Here is a 19,237-nt window from a genome sequence, read left to right as displayed (position 1 = left end):
AACTTGTACACCAGGGCTATACGACCTAGAGGAATGTCTGAACAAACACAATGAAAGACTGGCCGGAGGGCCACAAACTAAAAGTCACCCACCTTTGTCTTGGTCACATCTTTTTCTCTTCACTGGGCCAGCTGCTCTCCCTCTCTCTCTCTCTTTCTCTCTCTGTTGATGTTACTGTTGTTAAGTGCCGTCTAATAAAAATGAAAAAAACACTCTGATGAAAAGTTAAGCTCTAATATATATATATATAAAATCATACATTGTACAAATTTCTATCACCACCTCCTCAGTCTCATTTCTGTCACTAAAGACATATTTTTCAACTATCAGTCTTTTATCTTTGTTTCCAAATTTTTGATTTCTATCACCAATTTTTCTTAACACATCTTGATTGCTTGTTCAATCAATTTCATACTAAAAACAAGTTGGTGGTTATAGTTGGTAGATGTCTTTTATTTATTTGATTTTAACTCAAAATCCTATAACCTTCCTCTATTCTGTACTATTCTAACGATCTCTGTCATACCCAAGTCCATTGTTACAGGCCCTGTGTCAATCCATTTTCTACAGGTAGTGCTTAAAGTCTTCCTCACTTTTTGCTGATAATCATATATTATTCGTATAATGTACATTGTTGATGAATCTTCCTTCAATCTTAATACCACATTCTATTTTCTATAGTCCAGTTTCTTGAATAATTTGCATATCAAATAGATGGAAAAGATACAGAGAAAGAATATAACTCTGACACACATTTTTCCTGATTTTAAACCATGTTCCCTTGTTCTTTTCAGATACCTGCTTCTTGGTCTAGGTATAGTTTTCCCATGACAATAATTAAGTATTCTTGGATTCTGATTCCTCTTAAGTTACCTAATTTTTTTTTATGATCTATACAGTCAAATGCTACTGTTTCTCAATTTAATCTTTGACATTAGCAGTTGATGAATATATATTAGAAATATTTATAATCCATGTTTTCTTGCATTCTGTTTATGGTACGCCTTATATGCACGATATACTATATAAATATATAACTTCAAAGAGATAGATATAGTGTCTGACAACAAGCTCAAGTGTGTCAGAGATTATTAGAACAGTTCATGATATGACAAGGTTTAAATCTGTTTTTCATAGGGTCCTTATGAACTTTATTCAACTCAATGGCAAATAATAACAACAGATGCTATCAAGTAGCCACTGATCATTAGCACCATATGTCATAAGCTTCTCAAAAGCTTGCCAGATCCTGTGCCATTCTCACAATCTCAAACATGCTTAAGCTCATCTTTAAATTACTGTTTCTATGCATTACCTTAAAAATTTTCCCAACCCTCCTTGCAGAAACTGAGAAGGACCTGAAACACTTGCTTCAGAGGGTCAAGGACTGCAGCCTTAAGTATGGATTGAGGCTCAGTGTCAAGAAGACAAAGATTATCACCACTGGACTAGCTGGCAGCATCAGGATGGATGGTGAAGATATTGAAATTATTAACAAGTTTAGTCGGCTTCACTCCATGGTCAACACGAGTAGCCAGGAAATAAAAAAAAAAAAATTAAAAAAGTATTGCAATAGGAAAGTCTGCATTTAGGGACCTCTCCAAAGTATGAAGAGCAATGGTGTCAGTCTGGATACTAAGGTACTTCTGATACTGGTCATGGTCTTTGCAATCACTTGTTATGTATCAGAGAGTTGGACAACGACTAGGAAGGATAGAAGGAGAATTGATGCCTTTGAGCTGTGGTGCTGGAGAAGGCTATTGAAGGTACCATGGACTGCCAAGAAAAAAAACAGATTCATCCTGGAGAGGGTTAAAGCAGGCTGCTCCTTGGAGGCAAGGATTCTGGGGCTTCGTCTGACATACTTTGGACATGTGGTAAGGAGGGACAGGTCCTTGGAGATAGACATCATGCTTGGGAGGGTGGAGGGACAGCGCAGGAGGGGAAGACCCTCTGTGAGGATTGATTCAGTGACAGGGGTAATCGGGATGGGAGTGTCAGAGGCAGTGCAATTGGCACAGGACAGAGCAAGGGCAAGGTTTAGGGCTGTTGTACATAGGGTTGCTATGAGTTGCAAGCGACTCAACGGCACATAACAACAACAACAAAAAGCTGACCTTCTACATCTGTAAACATGATCTCTTTTTTCAAGGAATAGCTCCTCCTCACAACATACCCAAAGTATGTGAGACAAAGTTTCATCATTGTTCTGTATCAGGAACACCCTCAGTGCACAACTTTGAAAACACATTTGTACATTAATTTTCAGTCAACATTCTTCACAAATACCAAATACCCAAGAGCATCAATTCTTCTCTACTTATTGTCCAAAGTGCATGAAGCAAATAAAATACCATAATTTGAATATTTCCAAAATTTGGAAATTATAAAGAACGCCTTGACAGCAAGTTTGCCTAAGGCAAATTTCTTCAGATGTCTTAAAAGCACACATGGAAATATCACTTACATGAACGTTGATTATGAATCAAAGTAAAATTAAATCCTTGATAATTTAAAACATCTTCTCCACTTATCACGATGTTGTCAATTTTTCCCGTTATGAGTGGTTTTGTTTTCTTTTTCATAGGAAACAGTGAAGAAGGAACAATTGAAAAATATGGGCTTGGTGATAGAAATGAAGCTGGAAATAAAATTAGTGAATTTGTATTTACAATGATTCATTGAAAATACCTTTTTAAAAAGACACAAATGACAGCATTACACATGAATCTGACTTGATGGGCTGTATAGGAATAAGACTGGCTATATTTGTGGAAGAAATAATTGTAGAAGCTCGATAACAGTAGTCTAAACTAGGCCAGGAGCAGACTGTGGTTTAGATCATCAATTACTCATATGCAAGTTCAAATTGAGGCCAAAAAAGTTAAAATAACAAATTGAGGAACAAATTGAGGCCAAAAAAGTTAAAATAACTCCACAGATAAAATCTTGAATGAATTCCATCTGAATTTTGTGGTCATGAAATTCATGGACTTAAAAATAAGTCTGAGGCATTGAATACCAATGATCAAAGATCAGATGAGTTGTTGGGTGATAACAAGTATATCATCCATGAGGAACACAAAATATCATTACAAAAGCAGAGGAGAATGGAGGAATTAAAATAGACATCAGAAGAAACTCTAAAGATTGCAACTGGAGTGTTAAGAAGCCAAAACTAAAGGAAAACAGATTGAAGTGAAAGAGCTGAACAGATGATTTCAAAGGGCATCTCAGGAGGACAAAGCAGTATTATAATGGAATGTGCAGAGTACTAGAATTGGAGAATAAAAAGGGGAGAACTCACTCTGTATTTCTCAAGCTGAAAGAACTGGAAACAAATTTAAGCCTCATGTTGCAATATTGAAAGATGTTATGGACATTATATTGAATGACCCAGAAAGCATCAAAAGGAGATGCAGGGAATATGCAGAATTACTATAACAGAAAGAATTGGTTGACATTGAAAAAATTCAGGAAATGCCATATGAACAAGAAGAGGCCATGGCGCCAGTGATATCACTATTGGTGTCAGATAGGTCCTGATTGAAAATAAGAAATACCAGAAGAATGTCTCTTTGTGCTTTATTGACTATGGAAAGGTGTTTGATTGTGTTGATTGTGACAACTCAAAGCTGGTATTGAGAAGAATGTGAATCCAGAGTTCTTGATTGTGCTCATGTAGAACCTATACCTGAAGCAGGAGGCTGTTATGCAAAAAGAAAATTATCAGAGAAGCTGGACTCTATAAAAAGGAATGTTGCACCAGGATTGGAGAAAGACTCATCTGTACTATGCAGATGACACGACCTTACTTGCTGAAAGTGAGGAATATTTGAAGCACCTCCTATAGAAGATCAAGGAATGCAGCCTTCAGGATGGATTGTTTCTCAATACCAAGAAAACAAAGATTCTTAACATTGGACCAATAGGTAGTGTCATGATGGATGGAGAGGAGATTGAAACTGTCAACAGCTTCATCTTGCATGGATCCACAATTAAAACCCCTTGGTATGAGCAGTCAGGGAATAAGTAGATACATTGCAATGAAAAAAATCTGCAGTTATGGACTTTTCTAAATTAATTGAGGAATAGTGATGTCAGTTTGAGGACTGAGATGAGTCTGTTTCAGGCCATAGTCTTTCCGATTGCTAGCTATTCATTTGAGACCTAGACAATGAATAAGGATGAAAGAAAAAAGAATTGATGCCTTTGAGCTGTGCTGCTGGAGAAAAGCACTGAACATTCCATGGATAGCCAAGAAAACAGGTCTTGGAGAGGGTGCAGTCAGAGTGCTCTTTGGAGGCAAGAATGATGAGACTTCGCCTTACATATTTTGGACATATTGCTAGGAGATGCTATTTCTTGGAGAGAGAAATGATATTGGGAAGTTTGGAGAGTCAGCAAAGGAGAGGTCTATCCTCAACCAGGTGGATTGACACGGTGACTACTGCAATGAGCTCTTGTGTGTCAGGAAGTGTGAGGATGATGCAGGACAAGAGTAGGAGCAGATCTTTTGTTCATAGGGTCTCTATGAGTCATACTCGACTCGATAGCACCTAACAACAACAACCATATGAACAGGAGCCAGGGGTAATGAAGGAGGAAGTAGAGCTACATTGAAGGTATTTACCCAAAATAAGGACCCAGGAATTGATGGGATACCAATTGACTTATTTCAATTAACAAATGCAGCCTTGGATGCACTCATCAATGTATGCCAGGAAATTTGGAGGATAGCTGACTGGCCAACAGATTAGAAGAGGTCCATATTTATTCCCAAGAAATGTGAACCAACTAAATGTGGAAATTATTGAACAATATCACTGATATTATATGCAAGCAAAGTACTGTTGAAAATCATTCAAAAACAGTGGCAACAGTATATAGATAAAGAAGTACCAGAAGTTCAAGCAGGATTTAAGAGAGGCTGTGGCACCAGGAATATCGTTACTGATGTCAAATGGATCCTGGCTGAAAGTAAAGAATACTAAAAAGAGTGTCTATTTGAGCTTTATTGACTATTCAAAGACGTTTGACTGTGTGAACCATGATAAGTTGTGGCTGACTTTGAGAAGAATGGGAATCCCAGGGCACTTGATTGTGCTCATGTGGAACCTATTCCTGAAGCAGGAGGCTGTTATGCGAATAGAGCAGGAGAGCACTGCATGGTTTAGAATTGGGAAGGGAGTGCACCAGGGTTTATTTTCTCCATTCAATCTGTATGTTGAGCAAATTATCCAAGAAATTGGACTCTGAGAGGAGGAGTCAGGATTCAAGAAAGTCTTACCTACAATCTGGGTTATACAGATAAACACAACCTTGCTTGAGTGCTTAAAAGCACTTGTGGAATATCAAGGATTGCAGCCTTCGGCATGAATTGCTTCTCAATGTGAGGGAAACAGATTCTTACCCCTGGGCAGATAGGCAGCATCATGAATGAATGATGGAGAGGAAATTGAAACGTCAATTGCTCCATCTTGCTTAGATTCACAGTTAACAATGTTGGTCTGAGCAGTAAGGAAATAAGAAGACACGTTGCACTGGGAACTGCAGTTAGAGATCTTTCCAAATTATTAGGGAGTGGTTTGAAGACTAAGGTATGTCTGATTCAGGCAAGAGTCTTTTTGATTACTTGCTATGCATTTGAGAGCTGGACAATGAATGATGGAAAAAGAAATGATGTTTTTGAGCTGTGGTATTGGAGAAGAGCACTGAGCATCCCATAGACAGCCAAGAACACAAACAGCTATGTCTTGAAAAGGGTGCAGATGGAGTGCTCTTTGGAGGGAAGAATAATGAGGCTTCACCTCACATACTTTGGGCGTGTTGTTAGGAAGTGCTATTGCTTAGAGAAGGAAATGATGCTTATGGGTGGATGATGAGGGAGAAGAAGAAACACAACCAGATGGATTGATATGGTGACTGCTGCAATGGTCTGTCATGTGTCAGAAAATGTGAGGATGGCTCAGGATAGAATAGGGTTCAGATCTTTTGTTCATAGGGTCCCTATGTGTTGTGCTAAACTGATGGCACTTAACAACAAGAGTAACAATTCATATTGAAAGATATAATCTCTGATATTCAGTAAGTGGTTTAAACTCTCTTTGCTTTCTACAAGAAAAATAGTTTCCCTTTAGAATCTAGATGTTATAAATGATATGCATTATATTCAGAGCATAAACAAATGTCTACAGAAGGCACACAAAGGTTGTGGAATTTCTATTTGCAATTTCATTTTTTTATGGCATCTGTTAATACAATTGTGAGTGGAACTATATTTCAGTGACTATTACTTGATGAGTTCTTGAATCTTTAATCACATGATCCTCAAAACTAAAATTGTTACAATATCTTTGTATGAATATGGAAAAAACCTTCATATTCTGAAATGTAGACTTATAAACACTAAGTGTTTTTTTTAGATACTTATGTCTAATATCAAGATAATGGTTACAGAAAGTATTAGTCTGTTCATTTATTTGCGCCTGCTTATTGAAAACAAGTTGGGTATAAGCCAACATAATTCAGTTGACATTCTATAATATCCTCCTCCCACAAAAAAGCAGAATTTCCTGTTTGCAGAAAATGTTTATTCCAATCTGCAAGCAATATTATGTTGGCTTTTTGTTTTATACTATAAAATCACGATATTTAGGTAGCTTGCAAATGCCAAGTCAGATGTCTTTTATTACATCGTGAGAATGAGAAGTGTCATGGAAGAAAGTTTAACTCTTGGAAAGGCTGCGTTTGATTTAATAACATACCAAACCATAATGGAATAGATTGAGAAATTATGGTACACTAACACAATGGAATACTATGCAGCATGCATGAGCAAAGATTTTGTAAATTACTACCTCTCATGGGAGGGACTGGAGAGCACTATGGTAAGTGAACTAACTCAGTCTCATAAAGACAAATACTGTTTAAGTTCATTATAGTAGAATTAGTAAGAAGATCCAAAGGGGGGGGCTCAATCATAGCGTGATATGATTTGACAGGTAGAGGGAGGAATTGGTAAAGGAAAGGGGATAAATCCAGTGAGAAAAACAATGTATGAGAACTTTAAGAACTTTGTAAGTAAACCAGCATAAAATAAATAAAGATAAAGGGAAAAGAACAAAATTATATGTAATGATGTAAATGGGATGGCAACATAGTTATTATTTTCAAACATTTGGCTAAGCCAAAAGCAATTACCTGAATTTATCAATGTGAATCCATGATAGGATGTTATCTGGCCAAATCTTAAAAAAAAATCTGAGAGAAGTGAGCCACACAGCTTGCCAATCTTCACATTTGCTTGACTGCTAAGTGAAGAATGCAAAGACATTGCATTATCTAAACTAGAATTTTGTCTTATGCTCTGATATACTAAAATCAAAATAACAATTTTCCTTAAGACCTCATCACTTCACAATAACTTAGTTAGAAAGAGCTGCCTCTACTATTTTAATGCTGATGTATCCCATCTGTAAAAATGTGTGAAATTGTTAAGCAGTAAAATAAAATAAGAACATATTTATGTTTTTTTAGAGAGAATTAACTTTTATTTTGTTTATAAGCATGATTAATGATACCTACACTTTATCCATCAATGAACTAGGAAATTAAAGGCTAATATAAATATGTCACTACTACCATCAAATGTATTACAATTTCTTGGAAAAGATGCACACAAAAAGTACAGAAAATTATGGGAAGGGTCATAGCAATGATTTCTATTTTTATTGCCAATGGTATGATCATTATGTCAATGGTATTGGTATCAAGCCAATGGTATTATCAAGAGTCAATGATAAGGAAGAAAGACATTCAAGCTGAGAAGAAAACATTGGCAAAAAAATTTATGCCCCAACAGTCAATAGGATACCAACTGACATGTTTCAGATGAGAGATGCAGACTTCGATGTGCTCCTTAATCTAACCAAAAAGTTTGGAGAATAGCTGCTTAGCTGAAAGATTGAAAGAAATTTGTATTGATCTAATTCTCAAATGATGATTCAAGATAATGTTGAAATTATTGGACAATATCATTAATATTACACATGAGTAAAAATACTGCTGAAAATCATTAAAAAATATTAAAACAGTATATAGACCAATATTCAGAAGAAGTTGGAGCACCAACATACCATTGATGAAATCAGATGGGTCCTAGTTGAAAGCAAAGAATAACAGAAGAATGTCTATTTGTGCTTTATTGAGTACGCAGATATTTCACTGTTAGATCAGTGTTATGGTTAACATTGCGAAGAATTTGAATACTAGAATGTTCAATTGTGTTCTATAATTGTGATCAAGGGGCTGTTTTATGAACAGAGCAAAGAAAGTTTAAAAATAAGAAAGCGGTGTATCAAGGTTGCATTCTTTCTCCATGCCTATTAAATTTTTACGCTGATGGTGATAGTCTTCAAGAGTCTAGAGAACAAAGAGCTAAAATAATACAACTCTTATTGTAAAGACTTTCAATACTCATAAATGGATTTAGATTTAAAAATAACATTTTTCTGAATTACAAAGCATATATTGAAATTAGGATTGAATTAATTTTATTGTTAACAGATGCAGTCCTGAATGTGCTGACAAGGTTGTACCAAGAAATCAGGAGGACAGCTACCTGGGCAATTAACTGGAAGAGATCCATTACTATTCCCATTCTTAAAAATTGTGATCCTACAGAATGTAGAAATTATCAAACAATATCACTAATGCCACATGTTAGCAAAATCCTGTGGAAGATTATCCAAAATTGACTGGAACAGTATATTGACAGAGAACTGCCAAAAATCAAAACTGAATTTAGAAGAGGCTGTGACAGCAGAGATATCATTGCTAATAACAGATGGATTATTACTGAAAGTGGAGAATATCAGAAGAGTTCTCATTGTGCTTTATTGACTATACAAAGACAGTTAAATGTGTGGATCACAACAAATTTGGCCAATGATGAGAATAATGGGAATTCCAGAACTCCTGACTGTGCTCATGCTAAACCTATGTTTAAACCAAGAAGATGTTGTCTGAACAAGCAAGAGAATTCTGCATGATTCAAAATCAGAAGAGTACATCAAGAATGTATTATTTCCCTTTACCCTTTCAATCTATATGCAGAACAGATAATTAGGGAAGCTGGATTCTGCCAAGTATGATGTGGTATTAGAATTGGAGGGAGACTTATCAGCAACCCACCTCATACAGGTGACCCAACCTTGCATGCTGAAACTGAGGAAGACTTGAAACATTTGCTGTGGAAGGATTACAGTTTTCAATAGGGATTTCTTCTCAATATCAATAAAACAAAGATTCTTATCATTGGTCCAATAGTCAATATTATGATAAATGGAAAAAGATTGAGATTGTTTTGATGATTTCATCTTGCTTGGATTCACAAAGAACACTTTTGACATCAACTATCAGGAAGTCAAAAGAGGAGCTGCATTGGGAAAATCTGCTCTCAAGGATCTCTCCAGAGCTCTCAAGAATCTCATCAGAGCTAAAGAGTAATGATGTTAGTCTAGAGATGAAGGAAGGTGTGTCTTATCCGAGCTTGCTATGCGTCTGATGGCTAGACAATGAATAAAGATGACAGAAGAAGAATCAATGCCTTTGAATTGTGATGCCCGAGAATAGTATTAAATATACGATAGACTAACAGGAGAACACTAATTTTGCTCCTTGGAAGCAAGGATTTTGAAGTTTCATCTCACACACTTTGGGAATGTGGCAAGTGGAGATTAGTCCTTGAAGAAGGAGAATATGGTTCAAAGGGTGGAGGGTCAGTACAGAACAGGAAAACCCTAGATTACTGACATAGTGACTGTGGCAATAGGGTCAAGTGCATCAGAAACAGAGAACTTGACTCAGGATAGGGCAAGGTTTAGAGCCATTGTTCATAGAGTCACTATAGGTTGTAGTTGCCTCTACAGCACAACAACAACAAATCTATTGAGAAAGCTCTACTCAGTTTGAATATTGGTGAATCATATGTGTTACTCATTCATCTCTTTGTTCATCCAAAGAAAGCATTTCATTTGCACTGTAAGAGATGGAAAGCCAGGCCTTGGGAGCATAAATAAGATTGGTCTCAAAACTCAAGAAAGTTAAAATCGAGTATATTAGAAATGGAACTCTTGTTTGTGACAGCACTCTCTAACACAAAATCACATTTAACTAAGATGATAAATTTACAGATAATATAGAAAGTAATTGAGAAATGCACATTAATAGAAGTAAGGGGTAGACAAAGCCTTCATCAACAAACTTCCAGATGCAAATGGCAAAACCTTCTTTGTTGTTGCACATATGTGCTGTCGAGTCACCTGCGACTCATAGCAATCCTATGTACAATAGCCCTACACTCTGCTCTATCTTGTGCCAATCTTATTGTCTCTGACACAGCCACTCCCATTACCCCAGTCACTGATTCAGTCCATCTCATCGAGGGTCTTCCTCTCTTGCACTGTCCCTCTACTCTCCCAAACATGATGTCCCTCTCCAAAGGCTCGTACTTCCTTGTAACATGTGCAAAGTGTGTCAGATGAAGCTTCAGAATCCTTCCCTCCAAAGAGCAGCCTGGTTTCACCCTCTCTAGGATGAATCTGTTTGTTCTTCTAGCATTCATGGTATATTCGACACTCTGCTCCAACACCACATCTCAAAGGCATTAATTCTCTTTCTATCATCCCTAGTCCAGCTCTCTGATGCATAACAATTGTGAAGACTATGGCCTAGATCAGGTTCACCTTAGTCTCCAGACTGATGTGGTTGCTCTTCAGTACTCTGATAAGGTCCCTAGCAGCTGACTTTCCCAATACAACTCATCTTTTTTATTTTTTGACAGCTGGTACCAAGAATACTGATTGTGAAGCCAGGCAAACTAAAACTCAATCTCCTCGCCATTCATAATTATGCTGCCAATTGGCCCAGTGGTGAGAATCTTTCTTTTCTTGATGTTGAGCATCAATCTATACTGAGGGTTGCAGACCTTGATCTTCTGCAGCAAGCTCTTCAGGTCCTCCTCAGTTTCAGAAAGCAGAATTGTGTCATCTGTATAACACAGATTGTTGATGAATCTTTGTCCAGTCCTGATGCCACATTCCTCCTCAGACAGCCCAGTGTCCCAGATGATCTGTTCTGCATAAAGATTGAAAACGTATGGAGACAGAATAAATCCCTATAGAAAGAAAAAAACAAAAACAAAACCAACACCCTCTTGAAACACATACTGAAGATCAAAGAGTAAAGCCTTCCTTCTAGGTTACATCCTAAGGAAACAAAAATATTCACGACTGAATCAATACACAGCATCACAACAGGTAGAGAAAAGATTAAATTTGTCAATTACTTCATTTTGCTTGAATTCACAATCAACATTAATGGAATCAGAAGAACCAAAAACATGTTGCATTGGAAAAAAATCTGAAATTAAAGATTTTTTTAAATTGCTAAAGATCAAGGCATATAGATTTAAAGACTGGGGTGTACCTGATCCAAGTCACAATATTTTCAATTACTTTGTTGTTGTTGTTTTTGTTGATTGCCATCGAGTCAAGCACAACTCATAGCAACTCTAATAAACAAAAGGCCTGAAGCTTTTCTATAACTATTGCCATTTATCAAAGTTCATAGAGTTTCCAGAGTCATGTTGTTTAGGAAGAGGATGCTACTCCTGCTTCCAAAATGTATTTGAAAATTGGACAATGAATAAAGAAGACCACATAAGAATTGATAATTTTCAATAATGGTGTTTGAAAGAGTGTTTAATATACTGCAAGTTGTATTAAAAAACAAAAACAAACACAAAAACACCAAAACAATAATGTCTGAGAGAAAGTGCAATAAGGGAATTCCTTAGAGGCAAGAATGGTGAAACACAGTCTCATATGCTTTGGCCATGTTTGTTCTAAGGAGAGATCAATGCTAGAAAAAGGTAAAGGGACATTAAAAGAGAGAAGACTCCTAGTGAAAAGGATTAACATAGTGACTGTGATAATGGGTTCCAGCATGGTGGAGATGGTATGGGTGGTACAGGATAGATCAAGGTTCTGATCATTTGTTTATAATACCGCTATCACTCATAATCAGTTGTACAGAAACTAACAACAGCAATATCACTTGGGCTGATAAAAATTAATATCCAATGTATTGGCGTTAGTTTAATTCCAACACATAACAGCACGATAGGATAGAGTAGAACTACCTCTTAAGGTTTCCAAGACTGCAAATCTTTATTGAGGCGTGTTGTTATTGTTGTCTACTGTCGAGTCAAAACCAACCTATTGCTGATCCTTCAGCAGGTTTACAGAGCCAGTAACTCACACAGGAAGAGATTGTCCATCTTTAAACCGTACATCTTTGCTTTAGCAGCACAATTCCTTACTATTAAGACACCAGGGTTCCATTATGGAGGCATAATCCCTCCTTTTTTTTTTTTCATGGAGAGTGGAAGTGTTTGAATAATTAACTTTGCTGTAAAAAAGAGAAGTGTTTAACTATTGTGCCAGCTGGACACCCACTTACTTATTTTTCTTTTAAGTGAAACATTTTCTACCAAATGGAAGATTTGCTATTAATATAGTTCAGGTAAAAATTTAGTCAATAAATAACAAGCACAACATGGCAGTAAGGAAAATTAAAGATTAAAGACAAATGAAATAGTAAGTAGTTCACTGCTTCATTTAATTGTTCTTTTTTTTCTTAACACTACCTGTTAACATTTTGTAATTCAATATTTTCCTTCTATGCTTTTATTTGAATAGTGTGACTACAGCTTATTAAGAAAACTATGACCACTATATATTTTTGTTTTTTATCCTGTATCATACAGACACACTCACAACCAGACATAAACATTAGCTTAAATCATGTGTTTGATGTTATATGTTCAATACACTCCATGTTCAAAGTTATTCATCTGTTATGCAAAATTCTTTCACTCGTATTCTTACTCTAGTAAGAATGAGTATGTACTCATATGTATGTAAGTATTCACAAATATATGCAAAGAGAAAGAGTCCTTTAAATACTCAAAATAATATTAAATGTAAATAAATTACATAAATAAATGGTCATATTAATTTAATGAATGATTATTCTTGATATTCTTACAGTAAAGTGTTTTACTCAAATTTGTCTTTTATGTTTTTAATAGTGAACAAAGTTTGCAACAGTATATAACCCCAAAGAACACCATTCACATCATAAGTATATGAGAATTGTGCTTCCTGAGACTGTGCAATGAACAAATTGTTTGAATTAAAAGAGGAGCCAGGGCTAAAAAAATATATATGAGTGCTTTCCTATTTATCCTCACATTAATTGAATAAACTTTTGTGTTTATATATGCAAGAAATGTATAGGACCTGTGAATAAAAGCTCTAAGTTTCAATGGGTATTTTGGTGTATGCAGTCCTGAGATCTATGAGATATATTTATTATATATCTCATAACAAATTGTGGCTGACTCTGAGAAGAATGGGAATCCCAGAACACTTGATCATTCTAATGTGAAACCTATGCTTGGACCAGGAGGCAGTCATCAGAACAGAGCAAGGGAATACTGCATGGTTCAAAATTGGGAAGGGCGTATGCCAGGGATGCGTCCTATCTCCATACCTTTTCAACCTGTATGCAGAGCAGATTATCCGGGAGGCTGGGCTCTATGAAGAGAAATGTGGGGTCAAGATTGATGAAAGATCTATCAACAATCTGCATTATGCAGATGACACAACCTTCCTTGCTGAAACTGAGGAGGACCTGAAGCGTTTGCTGCAGAGGGGCAAGGACTGTAGCCTCCAATATGGATTGAGACTCAATGTCAAGAAGACAAAGATTCTCACCACTGGGCCAGTTGGCAGTATCAGGATGGATGGTGAAGAGATTGAGATTGTTCTCAGCTTTAGTTTGCTTGGCTCCACAGTCAACACTCTTGGCACTAGTAGCCAGGAAATTAAAAAGTGCATTGCCATGGGAGAGTCTGCTGTTAGGGACCTCTCCAAAGTACTGAAGAACAATGGTGTCTCTCTGGAGACTAAGTTGTGTCTGATACAGGCCATGATCTTTGAAATCATTTGTTATGCATCAGAGAGTCGGACAATGACCAAGGAGGATAGAAGGAGAATTGATGCCTTTGAGCTATGGTGCTGGAGAAGAGTATTGAGAGTACCATAAACTGCTAGGAAAACAAATAGATTCATGCTGGAAAAGGTTAAACCGGGTGGTTCCTTGGAGGCAAGGATTCTGAGGCATCGTCTAACATACTTTGGACATGTTGTAAGGAGAGACCAGTTCTTGGAGAAGGACATCATGCTTGTGAAGGTGGAGGGACAGCTCAGGATGGGAAGGCCCTCTATTAGGTGGATTGATTAAGTGACTGGGGTAATCGGGATGGGAGGGTCAGAGACAGTGTGATTGGCACGGGATAGAGCAGATTTTAGGGCTGTTGTACCTAGGGTCTCTATGAGTTGCAAGCAACTCAACGGCACATAACAACAACGTGTGTGTGTGTGTGTGTGTGTGTGTGTGTGTGTGTGTGTATACGTGTGTGTATATATACATATATGAAACAGAAGACTGAGAATTTTTCAAGGAGAAACGGAAATGATGGAATGTTATAAAGCATTAATTTCCCACAAGGGAATAAAAAACCTTACATGAAATGGATTGGTAGGAGAGTCACAACAATGAACTCAAACATTGGTAATTGTGAAGATAACACAGGATTAGATATGTTATTTGTTGTACGTAGTTCTCCAATAAGATGAAGCTGAGCAAGTAGCAACAACTAACCGTAACCTACTCCTTCTGTTTAAACACATTTTCACCTATTTAATGTTGCTGTTGTTGTTGTTATGTGGCTTCTAGTAGACTACGACTCATAGCGATCCTATGCACAACACTTCTGAACCCTGTTCTATCCTGAACCAATTTCACTGTTTCTGACACACGTAACCTCAATACCTCAGTTACAGTATCAATCCATCTCATCCAGAGTCATCTTCTCTTGTGCTGTCACTCCACCGTTCTAAGCATGATATCTTTCTCCAAGTACTAGTTTCTCCTGGCTACATGCCCAAAGTATGTGAGACAGAGCCTCAAAATCTTTACTTTCCAAGGAACAGCCTGGTATTACCCTCTTCAAGACATACCTATTTGTTTGCTTGGAAAACAAATCCATGGTGTGTTCAATAGTTCAGTACTCTTCTCCAGCACTACAACTCAAAGGTATAAATTCTTATTCTGTCACTTTTGGTCATTGTCCAGCTCTCTGACACATAGCAAGAAATTGCAAGGACCATGGCCTGGGTCAGGAATACCTTGGTCTCTAGACTGTCATTGTTACTTTTCAGCACTCTGGAGAGGTCCCTCACAGTAGAGTTACCTAATGTAATTAGTCTTTTGATTTCTTGACTGCTGTTGCCAAGAATGTTAATTATGGAGCCTAGCAAGCTGATATTGTTAACAATCTCAATCACTTCTCCATCTTGTCAATTGTGTTGTCAATTGGCCCACTGGTGAGAATATTACTTTTCTAGATGTTGAACTTCAATCCATATTGTAGACTACATTTCTTGATCCTCTTCAGCAAATATTTCAAGCCCATTTTACTTTCAGCAAGCAAGGATTTGTCATTTGCATAGAACAGGCTGTTGATGAAGCTTCCTCTAAACCTGATGCCACATTTCTCCTCATAAAGTCCTGCTCCTAGAGTGATCTGTTCTACATAAAGATTGAAAAAGAATAATGAAAAGACACATCCCTGATGCACTCCTTTCCTGATTTTTGAACCATGCAGGGTTTCCTTGCTCTGTTCTGATGACCTCCTCCTGGTCTAAGTATAGGTTTTGTATGAGCACAATCAGGTGCTCTGTGAGGGAGTCCCAATCTTCTCAAGGCTAGTCACAATTTGTTTAGTATATTTTGCCTAAGTCAGTCAGATAGCAAAGGTAGGAAAGACTTATGAATATGAGTGTATCCTATTTCTGCTTTAATTTTAGTAGAAATAATGAGGCATTGATAAGGCAGCTAATAGTAGGATAGATACTTATTCAACTCTAATTATTACTGTATACTCATAGCCATTTGTTTAGATATGACACTTTTAAAATAGAGGTATAGTTTTGCAACCCTTGTGCTGTAATCCCAAAGGCATGTGGTTCAAGTCCATCACCTGTTCTCTAGGAGAAAGATGGACCATCTCTTCGCATGCGATTAACTGCCTCTGAAAACCTGCCTGATGGTCAACTACCATTTAGTTCTGACTTGATGGTATACAATACAGCAACATACTTCTATTATGATTCAATTCCTCATTTTTGTAGGTCATTTTCTGTCATATTTTTCACAGATCACCACAGGGACAAAGTAGAATTAATTAGTGTTAGGAAAGCAGCAGAAGGGAATTGAACAACAAAATACTTACTTTATATTTATATTGAAGATTTTCAGTTGTAATTTTGGAGAGGAAATAGATCCATTATAATAAGTGAGGAAATCAAATGGCAGAGCAGCAAGAGAATGGAACCAAATTATGAACAAAAGCAGGAGGATAAACAGTCTGTGATTCTAACTTTGTGTTTGGGGAAAAACATTATGTCACTCATTTAATTACTTATATGATGAGATCGTCTATATTTAAACAGCTAACAAGATTTGAAGAAATTTGGACTGGGAAAAAAATCAATAAATGATGTCTTATATTTCGATGTCAACATGTGTTAGCACATCATTTACAAAAAGATAATTTTCTATAGCTGAACTGAAGCTCAAAAGTAAGGGTTGAGTATTTGTAGGGCTTTTCAACATTTATGCAAGTGTGACTAAAAAAACTGTGACCATTTTCTCCCTTAGGATATACAGATTATGCCAATATCTTTCTCTGGGTCAGTGTGATAATTAATTAATGCAGTGTGAAGCAGGAAGCATAAAGCCACAGAATTCTTTATTCCATTTCAAATGAAGATCTTAGAAGCACAGGATACAAAGATAATACTAAAAATGTCGCTTATTTGAAGCCTTTTTTTAATCTTTGAGGATGTTTCTAATAGTATCATAAATGCTACTATTCCCCCCCCCCCACCTTTAGACTTCCTTCTAATCTGGGCTTTACTTCTAATACTGTAACTATCAGTATTCTTCTGCTGTTCATAGAGTTCCCAGAAGCCTGCTATTTAAGGATTGGATAGCCAATCATTTTTCTTAGTCTGTCTTAATCTGGGAGCTCTACTAAAACCTGTTCTCCATGGATGGCCCTTGTGGTATTTGACACACAGGTTTTATAGCTTTCAGCATTACAACAAACCACAAGATACCTTAGTACAGCAAACTGACAGACAAATGCTGTACTAATGAGAACAATTATTTCCCCCTCTGGTAAAGAATTCCAGAAGAATGTTTATTTATGCTTTATTGACTATACAAATGCATTTGACTATGGATTATAATAAGTTATGGTTAACATTGAGAAGAATGGCAATTAATAGTGCCTAAGTTAAGCCTATATATAAACCAAGAAGCTGATGTATGAATAGAGCAAGGAAACACCACTTGGTTTAAAATTTCAAAAGGTTGTATCAAAGTTGTGTCCTATATCAACACCTATTCAATCTGTAGGCTGAACAACTTATTTGAGAAGTTAGACTCTATGAAGAAGAACGTGGCATCAGGGTTAGAGGAAGACTCATCAATAATCTTATGCAGATGATACACCCCTGCTCACTGAAAGTGAGGATGATTTGAAATACTCGCTGCAGAAGATAAAAAAGATATAGCCTTCAGTATAGATGGTATTTAAACATCAAGAAAACAAAACATCTTACTATTGGACCAATAGGCAACACCATGAGTGTTGGAGACATGATTGAAATTGTCAACAATTTCATCTTACTTGGATTGGCACACAACATCTGGACAGAGTCAGGAAATTAGAAGACATATTGTACTGGGAAAGTATACTGTCACGGACCTCTCCAAATTATTATGGATCAATTTTGTCAGTTTAAAGACTAAGTTGCAACTGATTAAAACCATGGTCTCTTCAAAGGCTTGCTATGCTTCTGAGAGCTGAACAATGAAGAAGGAAGACAGAAGAAGAATGGATGCCTTTGAGCTGTGGTGTTACAGAATAACAAATATGTCTTGAAGAAAGTGCACTCATCTTCTTGGAGCAAAAGATAATAAAGATACATCTCACATAGCTTGAACATTTTGCTAGGAGAGACTATTCACTGGAGAGAGACATCATGCATGGAAAAATGGAGGGTTTGTAAAAGCGAGAAAGACCATAAACCAGATGAATTGACATAGTGACTGCTACAATCGGTGTTAGTGTGTCAGGAAGTGTAAAGAGGCACAAGATAGGATAGGGTTAAGATCTTTTATTCATAGGGTTGCTATTAGTTGTACTTGACAGCATCTAACTACAATAACATCATAGTAAATGCTAAATAAACTTATTTTTAGGGTCTCTGGGTGGTGTAAAGAGTTAACACACACAAATACATTTTTAAGTTTGGAAGTTCAAGTCCACTTAGTTGTGCCTTGGAAAACCTGGAAAGCTACTTTTTAAAAAAAATCAGTTTATGGAAACTCTATGGGCATCAAGATCAACTGTCACTATATACATATATAAGACCCATAAAGACAATGTTTTACATTCTACTTTGGTGAGTGGTAACTAGAGTTTAAAAAGGCTTGGAGTAGCTAACCAAGATGGAAATATTGTATTGCTCTCTCCCTTTTTTTGAGAAAAGAAGAGAATGGGGGAAAAAGATTTATAAAAACAATGTTGTTATCATTGATTGCCATGTAGTTATCATTGATTGCAATAAAGTCAAGCACAACTCATAGAGACCCTATGAACAAAAGACCTGAAGCCTTTCTATAACTATCGTCATTCGTCAAATTTCATAGTTTCCAAGGGCATATTGTTTAGAAAGTGGATACCACTCTTGCTTCCAAACTGGTCTTAAACTAAGAGCTCCATCAAACACAGTCCACCATGGGTAACCATTATGGCACTGACACCCCAGTAGCACAAGATTTATCATCACAGTAACCCCAGGTTGCTTCAGTACAGCAAATTGACAGCAGAGTGTTGTACCATTTAAAAGAATGTTCTTCTAAAATATAATAACAACCATCAAGTCGCCTGCAACCCATAGCAACTCTACATACAGCAGTTCTGAATCCTTCCATGTTCTGAACCAGTCTCACTAATTCAGACATACCAACA

Source organism: Elephantulus edwardii, unplaced genomic scaffold (assembly GCF_000299155.1).
Source record: "Elephantulus edwardii isolate Elephantulus edwardi_28Jun2011 unplaced genomic scaffold, EleEdw1.0 scaffold00070, whole genome shotgun sequence".
In the NCBI taxonomy this organism is placed as follows: Eukaryota; Metazoa; Chordata; class Mammalia; order Macroscelidea; family Macroscelididae; genus Elephantulus; species Elephantulus edwardii.
This window is presented reverse-complemented; position numbering follows the sequence as displayed.